Raw genomic sequence first — 12097 nt, forward strand, 5'->3', positions numbered from 1 at the left:
ATGTACACGTATTTGAAAAGGCAAGGACTGATTATGGATAGTCAACATGGCTTTATGTGTGGGAGATCATGTCTCACAAACTTGACTGAGTTTTTTAAAGAAGTAACAAAGAGGATTGATGAGGGCAGAGCAGTAGACTTCAGTAAGGCATTCAACAAGGTTCCCCATGAAAAATGGTTAGCAAGGTTAGAGCTTATGGATAACAAGGAGAACTAGCCATTTGGATACAGAACTGGCTGAAAGGTAGAAAACAGAGGGTGGTGGAGGGTTGTTTTTCATACTGGAGGCCTGTGAACAGTGAAGTGTCACAAGGATTGGTGCTGGGTCCATTAATTTTCATCATTTATATAAATGATTTAGATGTGAGCATAAGAGGTGGAGTTAGTAATTTTGCAGATGACACCAAAATTGGAAGTATAGTGGACAGCGAAGAAGGTTACCTCAGATTACAATGGGATCTTGATCAGATGAATCAATGAACTGAGAAGTAGCAGATGGAGTTTAATTTTGATAAATGTAAGGTGCTGCATTTTGGGAAAGCAAATATTAGAAGGACTTATACAGTTAATGGTAAGGTCCTAGCAGGTGTTGCTGAACAAAGAGATCTTGGACTGCAGGTTCATAGCTCCTTGAAAGTAGAATCGTAGGTAGATAGGATAGTGAAGAAGGTGTTTGGTCAGAATATTGAGTATAGGAGTTGGGAGGTCATGTTGAGGTTGTACAGGACATTAGTTAGGCCACTGTTGGAATATTGCATGCAATTCTGGTCTCCTTCTTATCAGAAAGATGTTGTGAAACTTGAAAGGGTTCAGAAAAGATTTATAAGAATGTTGCCAGGGTTGGAGGATTTGAGCTACAGGGAGAGGCTGAACAGGCAGGGGCTGTTCTCCCTGGAGTGTCGGAGGGCTGAGAGGTTTATAAAATCATGAAGGGCATGGATAGGATAAATAGACAAAGTCTCTTCCCTGGGGTGGGGGAGTCCAGAACTAGAGGGCATAGGTTTAGGGTGAGAGGGGAAAGATATAAAAGAGACCTAAGGGGCAACTTTTTCACACAGAAGGTGGTACGTGTATGGAATGAGCTGCCAGAGGAAGTGGTGGAGGCTGGTACAATTGCAACATTTAAAAAGGCATCTGGATGAGTACATAAATAGGAAGGGTTTGGACCAATATGGGCTAGGTGCTGGCAGGTGGGACTCAGTTGGGTTGGGATATCTGGTTGGTATGGACGAGTTGGACTGAAGAGTCTGTTTCTGTGCTGTACATCTCTAAAACTCTATGACTCTGTGAGATGCTACTAGACTCACTGAGATTTTCCAGCAATTTCTGTTTTTGTTTATAATTGGCAGCGTCCACAATACTTTTGGATTTTTTTTTACGCAGGATGGAATAAGCAGACAAGAGTGAGAACTGGGGCCTTCTTTATCACTTGCCTGCAGTACAACTGATCTGAGACAATTTAGTGGAACCTGAAGGGTAATTGCGGGACACTTTAGATCTAATAAATCAGCTCCACATTGGCCCAAGTTCCCACCATTTAGACCATTAAAGGAAACAACCAATAATCACTTACACATACAATTAACCAAGCTTACACATACACACTGACATACACACACAATCTATCATGTGCACTCACACCCACATGCACACACTCACATGCACACACCCACATGCTCACACTCACATGGACACACCCAGATGGACACACCCACATGCACACACCCACATGCACACACCCACATGCACACATCCACATGCACGCACTTACATGGACACACTCACATGCACACATCCACATTCACACACTCACATTGACACACCCACATGCACACACTCACATGGACGCACCCACATGCACACACCCACATGGACACACTCACATGCACACACCCTCATGCACACACTCACATGGACACACTCACATGCACACACCCACATGCACACACCCACATGGACACACTCACATGCACACACCCACATGCTCACACTCACATGGACACACCCAGATGGACACACCCACATGCACACGCCCACATGCACACACCCACATGCACACATCCACATGCACGCACTTACATGGACACACTCACGTGCACACACCTACATTCACACACTCACATTGACACACCCACATGCACACACTCACATGGACGCACCCACATGCACACACCCACATGGACACACTCACATGCACACACCCACATGGACACACCCACATGCACACACCCACATGCACAAACTCACATGGACACACTCACATGGACACACTCACATGGACACACTCACATGCACACACCCACATGGACACACTCACATGCACACACCCACATGCACACACTCACATGGACACACTCACATGGACGCACCCACATGCACACACCCACACGGACACACTCACATGCACACACCCACATGCACACACCCACATGCACACACTCACATGGACACACCCACATGCACACGCCCACATGCATGCACCCACATGCACGCACCCACATGCACACACCCACGTGCACACACTCACATGGACACACCCACATGCACATGCCCACATGCACGCACCCACATGCACGCACCCACATGCACACACTCACATGCACACACCCACATGGACACACCCACATGCACACACCCACATGCACACACTCACATGGACACACTCACATGCACACACTCACATGGACACACCCACATGCACACACCCACATGCACACACCCACATGGACACACTCACATGCACACACTCACATGCACACACCCACATGCACACACTCACATGGACACACCCACATGCACACACCCACATGCACGCACCCACATGCACACACCCACGTGCACACACTCACATGGACACACTCACATGGACACACTCACATGCACACACCCACATGCACACACCCACGTGCACACACTCACATGGACACACTCACATGCACACACTCACATGCACACACCCACATGCACACACCCAAATGGACACACTCACATGCACACACCCACACGGACACACTCACATGCACACATCCACATGCACACACCCACATGGACACACTCAATTGCACACACCCACATGCACACACTCACATGGACACACTCACATGCACACACTCACATGCACACACCCACATGCACACACCCACATGGACACACTCACATGCACACACCCACATGCACACACTCACATGGACACACTCACATGGACGCACCCACATGCACACACCCACACGGACACACTCACATGGACACACCCACATGCACACACCCACATGGACACACTCACATGCACACACCCACATGCACACACTCACATGGACACACCCACATGCACACGCCCACATGCACGCACCCACATGCACGCACCCACTTGCACACACTCACATGCACACACCCACATGGACACACCCACATGCACACACCCACATGCACACACTCACATGGACACACTCACATGCACACACCCACATGGACACACTCACATGTACACACTCACATGGACACACCCACGTGCACACACCCACATGCACACACTCACATGGACACACTCACATGCACACACTCATATGGACACACCCACATGCACATGCACATGCCCACATGCACGCACCCACATGCACACACTCCCATGGACACACCCACATGGACACACCCACATGGACACACTCACATGGACACACTCACATGCACACACCCACATGGACACACTCACATGCACACATTCACATGCACACACCCACATGGATACACCCACATGCACACACCCACATGCACACACTCACATGGACACACTCACATGGACACACCCACATGCACACACCCACATGCACACACCCACATGCACACACTCACATGGACACACCCACATGCACATGCCCACATGCACGCACCCACATGCACACACTCACATGGACACACCCACATGCACACACCCACATGCACACACCCACATGGACACACTCACATGCACACACCCACATGCACGCACCCACATGCACGCACCCACTTGCACATACTCACATGCACACACCCACATGCACGCACCCACATGCACACACTCACACGCACACACCCACATGGACACACCCACATGCACACACCCACATGCACACACTCACATGGACACACTGACATGCACACATTAACATGGACACACCCACATGCACACACCCACATGCACACACTCACATGGACACACTCACATGCACACACTCACATGCACACACCCACATGCACACACTCACATGGACACACCCACATGCACACACCCACATGCACGCACCCACATGCACACACCCACGTGCACACACTCACATGGACACACTCACATGGACACACTCACATGCACACACCCACATGCACACACCCACGTGCACACACTCACATGGACACACTCACATGCACACACTCACATGCACACACCCACATGCACACACCCAAATGGACACACTCACATGCACACACCCACACGGACACACTCACATGCACACATCCACATGCACACACCCACATGGACACACTCAATTGCACACACCCACATGCACACACTCACATGGACACACTCACATGCACACACTCACATGCACACACCCACATGCACACACCCACATGGACACACTCACATGCACACACCCACATGCACACACTCACATGGACACACTCACATGGACGCACCCACATGCACACACCCACACGGACACACTCACATGGACACACCCACATGCACACACCCACATGGACACACTCACATGCACACACCCACATGCACACACTCACATGGACACACCCACATGCACACGCCCACATGCACGCACCCACATGCACGCACCCACTTGCACACACTCACATGCACACACCCACATGGACACACCCACATGCACACACCCACATGCACACACTCACATGGACACACTCACATGCACACACCCACATGGACACACTCACATGTACACACTCACATGGACACACCCACGTGCACACACCCACATGCACACACTCACATGGACACACTCACATGCACACACTCATATGGACACACCCACATGCACATGCACATGCCCACATGCACGCACCCACATGCACACACTCCCATGGACACACCCACATGGACACACCCACATGGACACACCCACATGGACACACTCACATGGACACACTCACATGCACACACCCACATGGACACACTCACATGCACACACCCACATGGATACACCCACATGCACACACCCACATGCACACACTCACATGGACACACTCACATGGACACACCCACATGCACACACCCACATGCACACACCCACATGCACACACTCACATGGACACACCCACATGCACATGCCCACATGCACGCACCCACATGCACACACTCACATGGACACACCCACATGCACACACCCACATGCACACACCCACATGGACACACTCACATGCACACACCCACATGCACGCACCCACATGCACGCACCCACTTGCACATACTCACATGCACACACCCACATGGACACACCCACATGCACACACCCACATGCACACACTCACATGGACACACTCACATGCACACACCCACATGGACACACTCACATGTACACACTCACATGGACACACCCACGTGTACACACCCACATGCACACACTCACATGGACACACTCACATGCACACACTCATATGGACACACCCACATGCACATGCCCACATGCACGCACCCACATGCACACACTCACATGGACACACTCACATGCACACACCCACATGGACACACTGACATGCACACATTCACATGGACACACCCACATGCACACACCCACATGCACACACTCACATGGACACACTCACATGCCCACACCCACATGGACACACTCACATGCACACACTCACATGGACACACCCACATGCACATGCCCACATGCACGCACCCACATGCACACACTCACATGGACACACTCACATGCACACACCCACATGCACACACTCACATGGACGCACCCACATGCACACACCCACATGCACACACTCACATGCACACACCCACATGCACACACTCACATGGACACACTCACATGCACACACCCACATGCACACACTCACATGGACACACTCACATGCACACACCCACATGCACACACCCACATGGACACACCCACATGCACACACCCACATGCACACACTCACATGGACACACTCACATGGACACACCCACATGCACACACCCACATGCACACACCCACATGCACACACTCACATGGACACACCCACATGCACATGCCCACATGCACGCACCCACATGCACACACTCACATGGACACACCCACATGCACACACCCACATGCACACACCCACATGGACACACTCACATGCACACACCCACATGCACACACTCACATGGACACACTCACATGGACACACCCACATGCACACACCCACATGCACACACTAACATGGACACACCCACATGTACACACCCACATGCACACGCCCACATGGACACTTAATCTGTTGCTCCTACATGCACACACATAAGTTTATGGGGTGAATTTGTTCTTGCAGAAGTACATTTTATTTGGCAGAAATCGCATGAATCCATCTGAAACTCTGTAAAACTATACGGAGGGTTTGTCAATCTGACCGACAGACAGACTTCACACCTATTGTTTAAAAAGCTGAGCTATCTTGAGAAAGTAATTTAAAAGAAGTTCTGGGGTTTATATATCAAAGAACAGAAACCAGCATATCCCATTATAAAAGATGAAAGTTTTAATCTAAAATTGTTTACTGGATCACTTCCCCATGACACTGGACTCCTTTGGCTATAAATTCTGTGAGCATGATCTTAACTTCCACAATGAAGGATTGATGCTCCGAAAGCTAGTGCTTCCCAATATGCCTGTTGGACTATAACCCGGTATTGTGTGATTTTTTTAACTACATTCATTTAGCATCTTTAACAAAATAAAACATTCCAAGTTAATTCACTGGAGGATTACCAAATGAGGTTTGACATCAAACTACATTTGGAGGGTGGAAGACCAAGGCTTGGTCAAATTGGTTTTGAATCAGAATCTTAAAGCAGGGAAAGTTACAGAGATAAAGAGTTTTAGGGAACAAATAGAGCCATGGTCATTATTACAGTGGCTCGGTGGTGAGCACTGCTGCCTCAGTGCCAAGGATCCAGGTTTGAATCCACCCTCAGGTGGCTGTCTATGTGGAGTTTGCACATTCTCCCCGTTAGTCTGTGCAGGTTTTCTCTCGGTGCTCTGGTTTCCTCCCACAGTCCAAAGGTGTGCAGGTTAAGTGGATTGGCCATGCTAAATAGCCCCTAGTGCCCAGGGATGTACATGCTAGGTGAATTGGCTATGGGATATGCAGGGTTACAGGGATAGGATGGGATGCTCTTCGGGGCATCAGTGCAAACTCGATGGGATAAATGGCCTGCTTCCACATTGTAGGGATTCTATGATTAGACTTATAGAATATCTACAGTGTGGAAACAGGCCATTTGGCCCAACAAGTCCACACCGACCCTCTGAAGAGTATCCCACCTAGCCCCATTCCCCTATCCTATTAGTCTACATTTACCCCTGACTAGTGCATCTAACCTACCCATCCCTGAACACTATGGGAGATTTAGCATGGCCAATTCACCCTAACCTGCACATCGTTAGATTGTGGGAGGAAACCCGCACAGACACAGTGAGAATGTGCAGTCTCCACACAGACAGTAACCGAGGCTGGAATCGAACTTGGGTCCCTGGCACTACGAGGCAACAGTGCTAACCACTGAGCTGCTGTGCCACCATAAAATATTTGGTACTTATTTCCATGTTTATGATTGAATTCAATTTCCACTACTTGTCATAGTTGGATTTGAACCCAGGTTCCCAGGACATCACTTGTGTCTCTGGATTAATAGTCTAAGGACCTACCACCTCCCTACCATGGCAAATATGATTTGGAGATGCTGGCGTTGGAATGGGGTGTACAAAGTTCAAAATCACACAGCACCAGGATATGGTCCAACAGGTTTAATTGGAAGCACCATCACAACCACCTGATGAAGGAGCGGTGCTCCGAAAGCTAGTGCTTCCAATTAAACCTGTTGGACTATAACCTGGCGTTGTGTGATTTCTACCATGGCAAAGGATTCATAATCAATGAGCTGAGCAAACAATTAAACATCTAGTTTTACTTGGCAAATTTCACTTGATGCTCTTTCTGTTGACGTGAGTACTAAGCACCAACTCCTCTTTCAAATGATGAAAGGCATTTGACATTTAACGGGGATGAGTCCTAAAGGATGCGAGGGCACTGACTGAGCGCGACCAGTTGTAAAGGTCAGTCTCGAGCTACGAAGACTTTATTCTCAGATGATTGCATCGCACCAGTCTTAAGTCGACGTGGGGCAAAGATTCATTCACGGAGTCTCAGACACGGCAGGCAGGCTTTGTAATGAGTTGCTGCACTGACGCTTTGCATGCAGCAGTGCAGGTTACCGAGTAAGAGAGTCAAGGGCCAGTGAGTCACAGTGCAGCATGCGAACGGTGAAAAGGAGCAGAGAAAAACGAATGAAGTCGTTGTGGGTTTGGAATGGTAACGTGTCCTTTTAGAAGCCTGTGCATTTGAGGAGTAAGGAGAGACCCAGGTGTTACGGAGCTCTGAGGTCATGGAAAAAAATTTATGATATGATTCACTGAGACTGGATTCTAAAATAGTGATGACTCACTGAACGTGGGGCGGGGGGGGAGTGGTGGGTGTGGGGAAGGTAACACATATAGAATCATGTCGATACAGCTTCGCTGCAACAAAGAGGACATTTGATTAGAATATTACTGATGGAAACAAGAAAGGAAAGGTTTTGTTGGAGAAAAGAGGAGTTAGATTCAAGCTGCATAATCAACACGACACTCACTTCAGTCTGAGTGTGCATGAGCGTAAGTTCACAGGGGCGTACACTTGACTGCTACTATTTATATCACACTGGAGATTCCAGGCATACAAAGGCTTAAACTCTTCAGCACCTCAGAGCAGTTCTGGCATTCCATTCCTTTATCACAGAACAATTGGCATCTTTGTTCAGTCCAACAAAGGAATGATTTGTCCTATTACCATCACTTCAGCTTTAAAAGAAACTCACTCAATAGCTTTTTTTTTTGTAAATACATTTGAATAATGCTTGTACATTCCTTTAATGACCACATTCTGGATGTGTTACATTTACTGATGCATCATAGTACATGACCTACCTGAAGAACAATTTTCAGAAGAAGCTTCCCAAGTTGCTGAACCAATATTTAAGTGCCTCTAGATAACGTCCTCTTCTGTTGAAAGCTTCCAGTTGTTTGTATTTCTCCTCACCACCCTCACACCATCTTTATTTTTTGACTGAAGGGGCTGACCCTTCTTATACTGAGACTATTCAACCTCGAAAAGCACCCAAATTTTTATTATCATCCATGACTTCCACGCAACAACCTTCAACAAATAATGCATGATGATATAAACCCTAGCTGACATTAGTGCTTCTTGGCCTCAGTAATCACTGACAAACTGCAGCAGTCCCAACTACTGTGTGCACTGGAGTTGGTTAACTGTGTCCAAACTAGTGCAGCATGGTGGCTCAGTGGTTAGCACTGCTGCCTGACAGTACCAGGGACGCAGGTTTGATTCCACCCTCAGGTGACTGTCTGTGTGGAGTTTGCACGTTTTCCCTGTGCCTGCGTGGGTTTGCTCCGGTTTCCTCCCACAATCCAAAATTGTGCAGTTTAGGTGAATTGGCCATGATAAATTGCCCATGGTGTTCAGAGACCTGTAGGTTAAGTGCATTAGTCAGGGGAAATGTAGAGGAATGGGTCTGGGTGGGATATTCTTCAGATGGAAGGTGTGGACTTGTTGGGCCAATTGGCCTGTTTCCACTCTGTAGGGATTCTAGGAATTGGCTATCAGGTCCCTGTGAAAACCTGATTGGATTATTGTCACACATCCTGATATTCAGTGAAAATTATTGTTTTGTGTGCTATCAAGGCAAATCATAATGTTCATAAGTACGTCAGGATAATAGAACAGAATGCAGAACATAGTGTTACAGCTACAGAGAAGGTGGAGAGAAAGATCAACTCCAACATATAACAGGTCCATTCAAAAATCTGACAAAAGCATTAATTAGTATCACAGCACAAGGTAGAACTAAGCACGATAGAGTTTAATGCCAATGTGTTAATGTTATTGCTAATAGAATATGAGAATCTTACTTTACAAAGGATATGATGTGATGGAACCTCAACAAAATTCAAATTTAAATGCAACTTCTGTGATTTATCCAGCAGAGTCAAAACACAGTTGGGAGGAATGTTATTCATCGGAAAACAACACCAGAAACAAAACAGTTAAGTAAGGTATCAGCACCCATTCCTAGGTATCGGATCACTTCGCCAGATGGTTGTTACTTTGCTCTGATCGGTGTAATCAACTCTTGACAAATGCTGGCTAAAAGAGGGCAATTGATCAAGTCAATTCAGACAATTCAATAATTGAAATGGTGCAGTTTAATGCTCTTCAGTTCACGATGGAAAATTCTGGAGTAATCATTTCTATTCCAGTAACTACAGAAATCTTTAAAACAAACATGACCTCCCCATTGAGAATGAAACACGAGTAATCATTTACAGGTGCCGTAAATCTGCACTGGATAAGTTCCATCATACTAAAAAATAAAGATGATATTAAAAAAATCATGCTCATCTGAAATCCGTACCTTGTAGAAATTGTTAGTTTTCTCAAAGAACCTGCAAGAAAACTGAACTCCTCTTCGGGATGTGCTATCACAGGTGGGTCACTTTTGTAGGTAAGATTCCTCAAGATTGACACCTTGTTCTCTGATCTAGCAAAAAAGTTCGATTTCGGACAAGCAGACTGATTTACTTGATCTCTCTCCCTCTCTGCCTCTCTGCTTCACACAGGGTCCATGCAGAGTGTATGGGTTTCTGCATTTGAAATTCACTCCAACTTCCCTACAGCTTCTTTTATACGTGCTGCCACCCACGTCACTGCACTGAGTCCAGTTTCTGAGTTTCATTGAAATGAGCAGCTTTGAGTCAGACCTGTCATTGCTGCAGGTAAGGGGTGGGAGGATGCAGAAATCCATTCCTGCCCCCAATTGCATCTCGCCAGCTGATTGGCTGCAACTGCAGAAATCTCATCACTCAGCAAGGTTTGAAGACGTGTTTCAAAAAAAAAACTGACGTTTTCTCAGGAAACAAAGCTTTGCTTTGAAAATTCCCAGATTCCAGTCATGGTGCTTTCAAATTCAAAGCTAAAGCAAGATGTACCTTGCTGCTCAGGTATGAATGTAGCTCGTGAACATGGGAGCCAGGAGCATGCACAGTCCATTCGGCCCTTTGAACAGGTTCAGCCATTCAATACAGTCATGGCTGATCATTCAACTCAATTCCATCTCTAACCTTCCATCTATTGACTCCATCTACATTTCTCACTGACTCAGAAAGACAGCCAACGTCATCAAAAACTCCTCCCAACCCGGACATAATCTCTTCCAACCTCTTCTGCCAGGCAGAAGATACAGAAGCTAAAACACATGCACCAAAAGATTCAAGAACAGCTTCTTCCCTGCTGTTATTAGACTTCTGAATGATCCTTTCAAATTTCAAATCTAATATTGATCTTGCTTCCTGTGCACCTTCTCTGCAGCTGTAACTCTGTATTCCTCGCTTTGTTCTATCATTCTATGATTTTTGTCTGGTATGATCTGCCTGTACTGCACACAAAAACAGAACCTTACACTGTACTTAGGTACATGTGGCAATAATAAATTTAATCAAATACTCCTGAATTCTCTCCATAGTGGCTGCCTGAACTATTGAGTATTTCCAGCACTTCCTGTATTTATTCCAAGACTTCCAGCAGCTGCAAGATTTTATTTTTATCTTGGAACATTTATGTCTTTTCACTTTATTTCCCCCTTCACCACCCCCACTCCAATTTCTTGGATATAGGGACCCTGAAGTCAGATGAAGAAACTTTACTGCATGCCCTGTAGAGACTAACTAATTCAGTAAAGTCCAAAAGAACACACTATAGGAAGGATAATATTA

General features: G+C 47.0%; 1 long non-coding RNA gene across 1 annotated transcript in view; it reads right to left on the reverse strand.

Annotated features, from left to right (window-relative positions):
* The window catches only part of LOC140467111 (uncharacterized), a 28237-nt gene extending 17179 nt beyond the window's left edge, over positions 1 to 11058 (reverse strand). The window contains exon 1 of the long non-coding RNA XR_011955348.1: positions 10741 to 11058. This is a non-coding gene — a long non-coding RNA (uncharacterized lncRNA). The remainder of the gene's footprint in view (positions 1 to 10740) is intronic.
* Positions 11059 to 12097: the final 1039 nt, after the last annotated feature.

The sequence above is a fragment of the Chiloscyllium punctatum genome, chromosome 45 (genome assembly GCF_047496795.1).
Source record: "Chiloscyllium punctatum isolate Juve2018m chromosome 45, sChiPun1.3, whole genome shotgun sequence".
Classification (NCBI taxonomy): Eukaryota; Metazoa; Chordata; class Chondrichthyes; order Orectolobiformes; family Hemiscylliidae; genus Chiloscyllium; species Chiloscyllium punctatum.